Genomic DNA, 10,898 nt, shown 5'->3' with positions numbered 1-10,898 from the left:
TTCCCTGGTCACTCATCCATCCATCCATCCATCCATCCATCCATCCATCCATCCATCCATCCATCCATCCCTGTCCTTGGCAGACATCTACCCTCACTCAATCTCCCATTCACTGGTTTGGTGGGTGTTAAGTCTCTTCGTCCACACGCTTGCCTTATATGTGTTCATCTAAGTTTAAAATCCATGGTGCTAAGTATTTTTATTTTGACACAGCATCTGGCTAAATTGTGGAGACCATCCTTGAGCCTGCAATCCATAGGTTGCCGGTGCCTCCGTTTGTGAGCGTCCTCAGGACGCTGCTCTGAGCCCCGGACTCATCTGCCCAACTGGCATCTCGACTCTTCCATTGAGTGTCTTAAATGAACATGTCCCAGACTGAACACTGCACTCCCCAGCCTGGCCCTGTTCACACAGCTTTGTCCCTGGCCTTGACGAATGCTAACACTGTCCGCCAATTTGTTTTCACTCATTGTTTCATTGCAAGATTTACCTATTTTGTTTTTTTGGTGGTACTGGGGATGGAGTCCAAGATCTACCTCCGAGCTACATGCCCTGCCCTATTTTTTTTTAATTCTTTATTTTGAAACAGGGTCTCACTGAGCTGCAAAGGGCCTCACTAAGTACTAAAGTAGCTAAGGCTGGCCGTGAACCGTGATCCTCCTGGCTCAGCCTTCCGAATGCTGGGATTACAAGTGTGCGCCACCACGCCCAGCTAAGACCTACCTATTTTGATTTTAAATACGTCGTGGATGTATCCACATCTCTCCATCTTTGATTCTACCACTCCAGTCCCATCCTGCGCAATCCTCCTGCGCGATCCTCCTGTCTCTACCTCCCAAGCACGGGGATTACAAGTGTGTGCCACCACGCCTGGCTCCTCAAGTTTTTTTTTTTTTTTTTTTAATCCCACTAAGATGTATGACTACAATACAGCAATAAAATTTTATTGAAAAATAAAGAATAAAAAACAGGGGTGTAGCTCAAAGTGTTGAATGCCCCTGGGTTCTATCCCCAGTACTGCAAATGAATAAATAAATAAATATAATTAAAAAGAAAAAATACAATTCAAACTCTTCGATGGCCTCAAGCTCTCCACCGCACCTCATCGACTCCACATAGCCTGGCTGTCTTACCACAGCCCAAAGGTCAAGTGCCGAATTTACATGTTTCCTGTGTCTTTCTGCAGACACAATAGCTCACTGTTCGAGTACCAATATCTAGGATATCTAGGATTTAGGATTTTAAGGACCTTTTAAATACCACTGAAGCCAGACATGATGGCACATGCCTGTAATCCCACTACTTGGGTGGGGGGGCTAAGAAAGGAGGATCACAGGTTCAAGGACACCCTCCGCAATTTAGCAAGACTCTCAACAATTGGATGAGACCTTGTTCCAAAACAATAAATGATGATAGATAGATAGATACATAGATAGATAGATAGATGGATGATAGATACAGCAAGCTATGGATATAGCTCAGAGATAGGATGCCCCTGAGTTCAATCTCCAGCAACACACACACACACACACACACACACACACACACACACACACACACACACACAGTCACTGGAGGTCACACCCATCTCATGACCACATGTTTAGCTCAGCTGAAATTATGCCAGTACAAAGAGCCACAACCAAGTTTGCCGCTGCGAGGCAATGACGATTGCCCTGCTTCTAAGGCACATCTGGATTTAAAAAGTCTTGAACTGTGGAGGGCGGAGGAGTGTGTTTTAGCATCCGTGAGATGCAGTACACTGGAACAGCTCAGCCGTCCATGGCCCGATCAGAGCTATTGATGGCTCCACATTCCGCATTAAAACTCAGAGAGCCCCGGCCCTGCAGGGAGCTAAAGATGCTGGGAGGGCGGGTCAGCCGCAGCCGAGTGGTTCTAATGAGATCAGAGAGACACGGGCTCCGTGGAGCTGGGTGTTCAACATGAGTGGTCGCCATCATGCTTGTAATTTTCTTATAGCTAATTGGATATGTGCTAGTGTCCTCTGTCACCTCCTGCATTTACTTTGCTTTCTGCTCTGCTGGCTCTTTACCAAGGCAGTGAGGTTTTGCTAGAAAGGTGTGTGTGTGTGTGTGTGTGTGTGTGTGTGTGTGTGTGTGAGAGAGAGAGAGAGAGAGAGAGAGAGAGAGAGAGAGAGACCAGTCTTGTGTTTAGTGAAGAAAAACATTTATCTTTTAAAGAATCTGTCTAGCCAAGTGTGGTGGCACGTGCCTGTAGTCCCAGTACTTGGGAGGCTGAAACAGGAAGATCGGAGGCTCGAGGCCAGCATGTGTTAACTTAGTGAGACCCTGTTTCAAAATAAAATAGGGCCGGGGATGTAGTTTAGATGTAGAATACTCCTGGATTTGATCCCCAGGACCTCAAAAACAAAACAAAAGAAAGCTCCGTCCCAGAGATAATAGGATCAGTGAGCCATGTGAACTGAAGGCAGAAGAGCCCAGCCCTTGGCGGGATTCTGAGGAGGGGCGCGGGGCTTGGCTCCCTCAAGCACCCTCTTTGAAGTGAGGTTGGGCTCCTCCTGAGCCTGTGTCTGAACACTGCGAACTGTGGGAAACAAAACCAGGTTCCAGACCAGACCCCCTGCTTCCTGCTGTGGTCTTAATCCGTCCTCTTCTTGTTTCTTCAAGCCTCCAAGTCATTCTGTTTCTTCTTCTAGAATTAGCAGTTTCCATTTCCACCTCTTTTCTTGGCATAGAGCAAGAAGACAAGAAGAGTTCTCTCTTGTTTGTAAATAGTATTAGACCATCACACATTAGTTACGAGTTTATGCTCTTCAGTGGATGAGAACGCTCCAGACTTGGCGCCTGTGTGGGTCAGCTCTTGCATTTCGGTGACCAAAACACCTGACGAGAATAAGTTAAAGGAGGGAACACTGATTTTGGCTAATGCTTTCAGAGCTCACGGTCCTTGGTCAGCTGGCTCCAGGAGAATATCATGGTGGAAGTATATGGTGGAGGAGAGTTGTTCAGCTTGTGACAGCCGGGAAAGAGAGAAGGGAGAGAGAGAGGGAGAGAGAGAGAGAGAGAGAGAGAGAGAGAGAGAGAGAGAGAGAGAGAGAGAGAAGAAGAAGAAGAAGAAGAAGAAGAAGAAGAAGAAGAAGAAGAGAAGAGAAGAGGGGAGAGGAGAGGAGAGAGGGAGAGAGAGAGAGAGAGAGAGAGAGAGAGAGAGAGAGAGAGAGAAGAGAGGGGGAGAGAGGAGAAAGGGGGAGAGGGGGAGAGGGGGAGAGGGGGAGAGGGGGAGAGGGGGAGAGGGGGAGAGGGGAAGAGAGGGAGAGAGGGAGAGGGGAGAGGGGAGAGAGGAGAGGGGAGAGGGGAGAGGGGAGAGGAGAGACTTGTTCAGCTCATGATAGCCGGGAAGGAGAGGAGAGGAGAGGAGAGGAGAGGAGAGAGAGAGAGAGAGAGAGAGAGAGAGAGAGAGAGAGAGGGGGGGGGGATGGGTATGATGATGACTATTGTTCTGATGGGAATAAATTTAGGAGATCGATGGTCTTCCAAGGAAACCTACACATTGGTTTTTGCCATAGGGGACCTTGAATTATGAGATGAATTTCCTGCTCTCCAGCTCACTTATCCACACACAGAGAAGACCAGCGACTTCTGTCTCAAGAGTACAGAGGGAGCCGCGTGGGGTGGTGCACTCCTGTAATCCTGGGAGGCTAGCATAAGAGAATTGCAGGTTGGGAGCCAGCTTCAGCAATGAGTGAGGCTCTCAGCAACCTAGTGAACCCCTGTTTAAGAGAAAAATGATAGGGCTATGGAGGAGGACATAGCTCAGAGGTGGAATACCCCTGAGTTCAATTCCCAGTAGCGCGCGCGCGCACACACACACACACACACACACACACACACACACACTGAGGAACTGGGAGGAATAAAAGCCAAGATGCATTTTTGTGTCAGCCCTTTCTCTGATCTTCTTCTCTGGGTATTACTGTTTAGTTTTTGTGTACTAGTCTGCATTGTTTTTTTTCTTGGTGCACTATAGTATCACATCATAATGTGGGTCATGTTGATAACAGCGGATATTATCACAGTACTTGGTACTTTCTCCACCCCGTTTCCCCTTTTCCCTTCCTCCCAATACTGACTGTGCAGGTTAACAGTGCTCCAGCTACATGTGTATATATATATTTGAGTGTAGTTTTCCATTAATGAACTTCAGCCTTCTTCCTCCTCTACTCTTCCTTCCTGGCTTTGCTGAGGTTTCCCCTCCATTATCCGGAGTCCCTCTGGTATCCCTAATACTCCCTAGTTTGGTCATATTAGAGAAAACATATGTCCCTTCTCTTTCTGTGCTTGGCTGATCTCACTTAACATAATATTCTCCAGGTCTTTCCATCTTCTTGCAAACGACATGATTTTGTTCTTTATTGCTGAGTAGAATTCCATTGTGTGTATTTCCCATAATTTTGCAATCCATTCATCTGCTGATGGGAGACCTAGGTTGATTCCATATTTTGGCTATTACGAATTGTGCTGCTATGAACATGGGTATGCATATGTTACTGTAGTTCTCTGATTTCAACCCCTTTGGAAAGATACCCAGTCTGCATTCTTAAGGGGCTTTGTGATGGTTAACACCCTATCTTCAGCTCACTTAGCATCATTAATTTATGTTTCTCTAAAACAAAAAATGATTTGGCAACATTTGAATATATTTGTCAATCCTGAGTGGACTTCAAAAGCTCGTGGAGTTTTGCCTCTTTTAAGAATTATTAAAGCTGGGCGTGGTGGCACACGCTTGGAATCCCAGCATTCGGGAGGCTGAGACCAGAGGATCCCAGTTCGCAGACAACCTCAGCTACTTATTGAGGCCCTCCTCAACTTAGTGAGATCCTGTTTCAAAATAAAGAATAAAAAATAGTGCAGTGGGTGTAGCTCGGAGGTCAAATGCCTCTGGGTTCCATCCCCAGAACTGAAAAAAAAAAATTATTAAAGCCAGGTGTGGTGGCGTGGGCTTGTAGTCCCAGCGTTTGGGAGGCTGAGACAGTAGGATTGCGGTTCGCAGACAGCCTCAGCTACTTAGTGAGGCTCTCCGCAACTTAGACCCTGTTTCAAAATAAAGAATAAAAAACAGGGAAAGGGATGTGGCTTGGAGGTCGAATGCCCCTTGGTTCCATCCCCAGAACCTCACACACACAAAAAGAATTATTAAACTTTAGAATCTGTAGTTTGCCCTGAATGTGTTTCTGAGTAGTTCCCATCAACTCACTTTTCAATGCATTTATCTTCACGCAGAGGGAGTTGTAACGTATTCCTTCCCTAGTTTGGTATATTTTTGGTCTGCCTGCCTGCCTGCCTTCCTTTCTTCCTTCCTTCCTTCCTTCCTTCCTTCCTTCCTTCCTTCCTTCCTTCCTTCCTCTCTTCTTTCTTTCCTTCCCCCCTCTTTTCTCTTTCTTTCTTTCTTTCTTTCTTTCTTTCTTTCTTTCTTTCTTTCTTTCTTTCTTTCTTTCTTTCGCTAATGATTGAACCCAGGGGCATTCTATATCTGAGCTACACCTCAAGAACTATTTTATTTTTTATTTGGAAGTGAGGCCTCACTAACATGCTGAGGCTGGCTTCGAATCTGCGATCCTCTTGTCTCAGCCTCCCAAATATGGGGATTACAGGTACGTGCCACCACACCCAGCTTTTGTTTCTTATCAGAAGGAAAGCAGTGGAGAGGGAGGTAAAGATAACATTTCTTGGGAGGACTTGTTCCTGTCTCCCATTAACAACTTGTGTTGACCTTTTTTGTTCAGTTATTATAGATCAACAGTTAATTTTAGATGATGGCTAATGCCTTTTATTTCTTTAAAGGATCTCTTAGATGCCAAGACGGTTGGGCCATTCTTTAAGTGGGCGCACTTGGCAAGGGACAGTCATAGATTTATCCAAGGGCACGTAGCAAAGGGGTATCCAGGTCTGGGATGAGATGCACTGTGCCACGCGGTTACTGCAAAATTTTGCTGACTATATCTCCACGGTCAGCTCTATTTTTTGTGACAATTTTTCTCTATTAGTCTGTTCTTTTTGTGACTAGACATTTCTTTTTTGTGACACTAAGGACTGAACCCAGGGGCATTTTGCCTGCAAGCCATACACCCAGCCCTTTTTATTTATCTTATTTTGAAGCAGGTTTTTTATTTTAATGTTGCAGAGGACCTCACTAAGTCGCTGAGGCTGTCCTCAAACCTGTGCTCCTCTACATGGAGTCTGAGATGAACAAGCGGAATGGAACCGTGCCACCATGCCCGGTTTTTTTTCTCCTTCTTTATTCTCATAAGCACAGAAGATGTGGCCTCCTTCAGTGCTGACTTCTGGATCTGTAATTCATAAGCTCATCATCTTTGGTTGCTTGGACACAATGAAGGGACATGCGACTTCACAGACTTTGCAGGTGTCTTTCCCCAAGTGAGAGCCTGCTGATGAACCAGAAAGGCTGTTCCGACTCAACGCCCTGTGAGCCCCACGTGTTCTACGCAGATGTCTTTAACGCCAGCGCACATTGAAGAGAGAGCTCTAGAACTTGGTCCCTGTGTTGGTCAAGGTTCTGTAGAGTAACAGAACTCACAGGACACCTATATGGTAAAAAGGGGTTTATCAAATCAGCTTATGGTCCAAAGCAGTGCAGTCCCAGGTTTCTGCCTGCACGTGGACAACCGGAGGAACCAGCAGCTGGTCGTGTGCCCAAGAGCTGGAGTCTCAGAATCGGAGAGACCACGAATTCAGCTCCAGTCCAAGATGAAAAGGCCAGGAACTCTCTGGAGCAATGATGGTGAAGTTGGAGTGTGAAGAGCTGAAGGCCGACGTCTCAGAGAAGAGCAGATGAGCTTTCTTCAGGAAGAAGCAAACGGCTTTCTCCTTTTTATCCAGATCCTGTGCCTATCAGAAAAGTGCTGCGCACAAGCAGGGCAGGACTTCCCCTCCAACCGGCCCTCACATAAGCCAGTAACGCACCCAACGCCACATCAGCTCAGGTGGTTCATAATCCAGTCCAGTCGACTATCCAGACTAAACACCACAGGCCCCAATCATCTTGGAAATTTGGGTTATTTAGTTGAGTGCCCAGATTCCCAAAGTAGGTGATACTGCCTCCCTGGGGGGGGGAGTTAGCAGACCAATCGAGGGGCCAGTGGTACTTGGGGTGCAATTGAAGGGCACTGACTAAAAGTAAGGGGGTAGTGGAAGCAACCCAGGGGGCTCCGTGTAATTTTTATTTTATTTTTTTTGAAATGGTATGGTAAGCCATTAAGCCTAGAAGCTATGATTTAGGGTGAGGCTCTTTGAATGGTTTTTAACATACAATCAGAGATAGGAACCAATATTGTGGGCTCTCTTGCCAATTTGGTGCCAAGCCACCTCCTCCTGAAAGGCCAAACAAGTCTAAACTGCACTTTAGGTTTTTTTTTTGGGGGGGGGGTACTGGGGATGGAACCCAGGAGCATTTTACCTCTGAGCTACACCCCTAAACCTATTTTTTTAATTCTTTATTTTGAAACAGGGTCTCACTGAGTTGCAAAGAACCTCTCTAAGTAGCTGAGGCTGTCTGTGAACCGCGATCCTCCGGTCTCAGCCTCCCGAATGCTGGGATTACAAGTGTGCGCTGCCACACCTGGCTCATTCGATTTTTAATTTAAGCCACATTCATTGTTTTCTGCAGATGCTGAAGAAGGGATGCTGGGCTCCCTGTGGAAATGACACATGGGAGATAAAACCCCTCCACAAGGAGTCTGAGATGAATGAGGTGAATGGAATCGCTCCAGTGTTCCCAAAGCCATGGGACGGGTGCTATCGGGATGGATCAGGCGGCACGCCTTTGGGGTGAGAATGTCATGCCTCTCAAATCAGTCAGAAGTCCTTAAAATATGGCAATGGATAAAAGAGACCAGTGGTTATGATTTATTTAGTCTTTCCAGAAGCCTTTGATAAAGTTGCATGTCATAACCACGTGGGGAGCGCCTGAACTGGCAGGCATTCAGGCCTGATGGGGAGAGGAGACCCCTGAGCCAGCAGGGAGCGGTCATTTTCAGTGTGGCCAGCTTTGGTGGACGGTGGTCCACAAACTGTGTTTTTAAACATTCTTTACTTTTTTTTTTTTTTTTTTTTTGCAGTACTGGAGATGGAACCCAGGGGCATTCTACCTCCGATCTACACTCCCCAGCTCGAATTTTTATTCTTTATTTTGAAACAGGATCTGCCTGAGTTGCAAAGGGCCTCAGAAAGTAGCTGAGGTTGTCCTCAAACCATGATCCTCCTGTCTCAGCCTCCCAAATGCTGGGATTACAAGTACGCACCAGCACGCCCGGCTTTACTTGTTTTTATTACCCAATGACCGATTGCCCTTTGAGAAACAATGCTACTTTATGCAAAGGGTTTAATCTTAAGCCCTCTGACTCTCCTGTCTCAGCTTAAATGCTTCATGGCATCCTGTTTGCCTACTCTGGGGCAGTTCACACAGCTGCTATGGCCCCAGGCCTTGGCATCCACTCAAGAGAAGGCGAGTCCTCTTACGGTGTCATAGAGAAGATGAAGCCGGGCGTGGTAGCACAGGCCTGTGGTCCCAGTACTTGGGAGGCTGAGGATTGCAGGTTGCAGCTTAGCCTCAGCAGTTTAATGAGTCCCTTAGCAATTTAATGAGAGAGAGAGAGAGAGAGAGAGAGAGAGAGAGAGAGAGAGAATGAAGAAAAAAGAAAATAAGTAAAATAATGAAAAGGGCCAGGGGTGTGGCTCCAAGGTAGAATGCCCCTGGGTTCAATCTCTAGTAATCCTCCCATGCAAAATAAAAAAGAATCATGCACGTGCTTTGAAAGGCAGGCGGGCTATGGTAATTTACTTAATTCCAGGCAGACAGAGCAAGAACCGTAACATGAGTTGTTCCTTAGATGTTAGAAACCTCTTTTTTTCATCCTCTGGTCCTGCTACCTTGGCCTGGGGACCTCCTGTCGCCAAGTTGACCCAGGGACCCTATAGCTTAGGTCCTCTGGTGAATTTCTCCTCTCCCAAGCTTACCAATTCTTCCAAGCTTACCATTTCTCCTCTCCCAAGCTTACCAATTCTTCCAAGCTTTCTTCCAAGCTTACCATTGCGCTCTGCTTTTGGCAAACTAATCTTCACCCAACTCCCAAGTCTTTGAATTCAGGTGGGAGTTGACACTTGTGCCCCCTCCTGGTCACATACAGCTGAACTCCAAGGCTGGGCGTGGTCCCTGACATGGCCACCTAGCAAATTCCATCCCTATGGCTCAGTGACTGGTGTAGGGCCCATCACCCTGGCCCAAGATGGTCCACCTAATTCTGGCCCAGAGATTTTTGTTGGAACTATTGAGAAAGCGGCTTCTTCTGTCTGCTGAGTTTGCTAAGCTGGTGACCAGACATCACTGTCGGGAGGTAGTTTCTTGGGAAAAGGAAACAGAAGAAAGCAAAGCCAAGAGGTGGTGGTATGGGGCACGATTCTTGACGCTATCTGGATCCGGGCCCGTTTACCAGAGATGCCTGGTGGACCTTTCTGTTACAACCCTCGCCCAGACTTCTCTTCTTAAGCTTGGTGGAGCTGTTTCTATGATGCGACCCTTTTGTAGAAAATTCCCTACTGGTTACTTTCTGAACAAACTATTGTCCCAGTCCACTGCAACCAGGCTGCCTTGCTTCCTTAGGGACAGGCTCTTGGGGCTCCGGTATACTGTGAGCTCGTCTGATGAATGAGTCTGAGCCAACAAGCTGATGGAAGAGAGACAGGATAGGGTGGAGGGTTGGCTGGGTTCACACTCCAGCATCCAAGATGCCCACAGACGGATCCCTGGAGCCTGTGCATAACTAAGCTCTTAGGGTGGAGTACTTTGTAAATGTAAGGATTCTGAGATGGATAAGTATGCCGGGCTATCTGGGTGGGCCTAATGTCATCATAGGGTCCTCATAAGAGTGGGGCTCAGACAGACCAGAGGCAGGCAGGAAATGTGGAGACAGGAGGAAGAGTTCGGAGTGATACACAGAAGAGGTCGTGAGCGAAAGAAAGCAGGTGACCTCTAGCAACCAAAAAAGGCAAGAAAATAGAATCCTCCTTATTCCTCCCAGAAGGAACTGGCCTGGATCCTTGGCTTTTGGGCCAATGAGACTTGTTTTGAATTTCTGACTTGTAGCACTGTAAGATAATAAACATGCCGTTTTAAGCAACTAAATTTGAAATAATCTGTTACAATAGCACTAGGAAACTATTAAGAGGCTCCGAACCAAACTGAGATGCAGGAGGGATTTCTTTTCTTTCAGCAAGCCTTCTATAAACACTGGCAGTGTAGAACTGTGGTTATATGCATGGCACATAATAGGTACAACTGTATCCCCCTGTTTCTCTAGCTTTAAGGGAAGAGAGAATAACTATTTATTTGTGTGTATCCTCAAAACCTGTCCCCCTTATTTATAAGGCTCATTTTGTCCTGTGTCACACTAATAATTGCCCAACCACAGCAGATGCAGGTAGAAACTGTCCACTGGGTGTTCACTGGGTTTTGCTGTGATAGAAGAGAGTTCTTGTCAGTTGACTGATTCAGCTAAGTATTTAACTTACCTTTCCTAGTTTTCATGCAAAGATAGCAACAGAAGACCAGCTGATGAGTTCCAGAGAACCTCAGTAGGAGTGAGTTTATCAGATGGCTTGACAGGTTTATCACAGGCCCGACTCGGGCTATGACCTGGCATTACTGGGACCAGTTACGTGTAGAGGAGGCTGCTGGTTATATGAATGTTCCACGTCTGTCATTGGATGCACTTAACACTGTGACTGACATATACTCATCACCTGGGAGTCTTCCCTCCTTTAGTAGAGGAAGAAGAATTATCATTAGAATGTTGCTTAAAGCCGGGTGTGGTGGCGCACACTTGTAATCCCAGCATTCGGGAGGCT

Source organism: Muscardinus avellanarius, assembly GCF_963383645.1.
Source record: "Muscardinus avellanarius genome assembly, chromosome: 5".
Classification (NCBI taxonomy): domain Eukaryota; kingdom Metazoa; phylum Chordata; class Mammalia; order Rodentia; family Gliridae; genus Muscardinus; species Muscardinus avellanarius.
The sequence above is the reverse complement of the archived record's forward strand: the minus strand, read 5'-3'. Positions refer to the sequence as shown.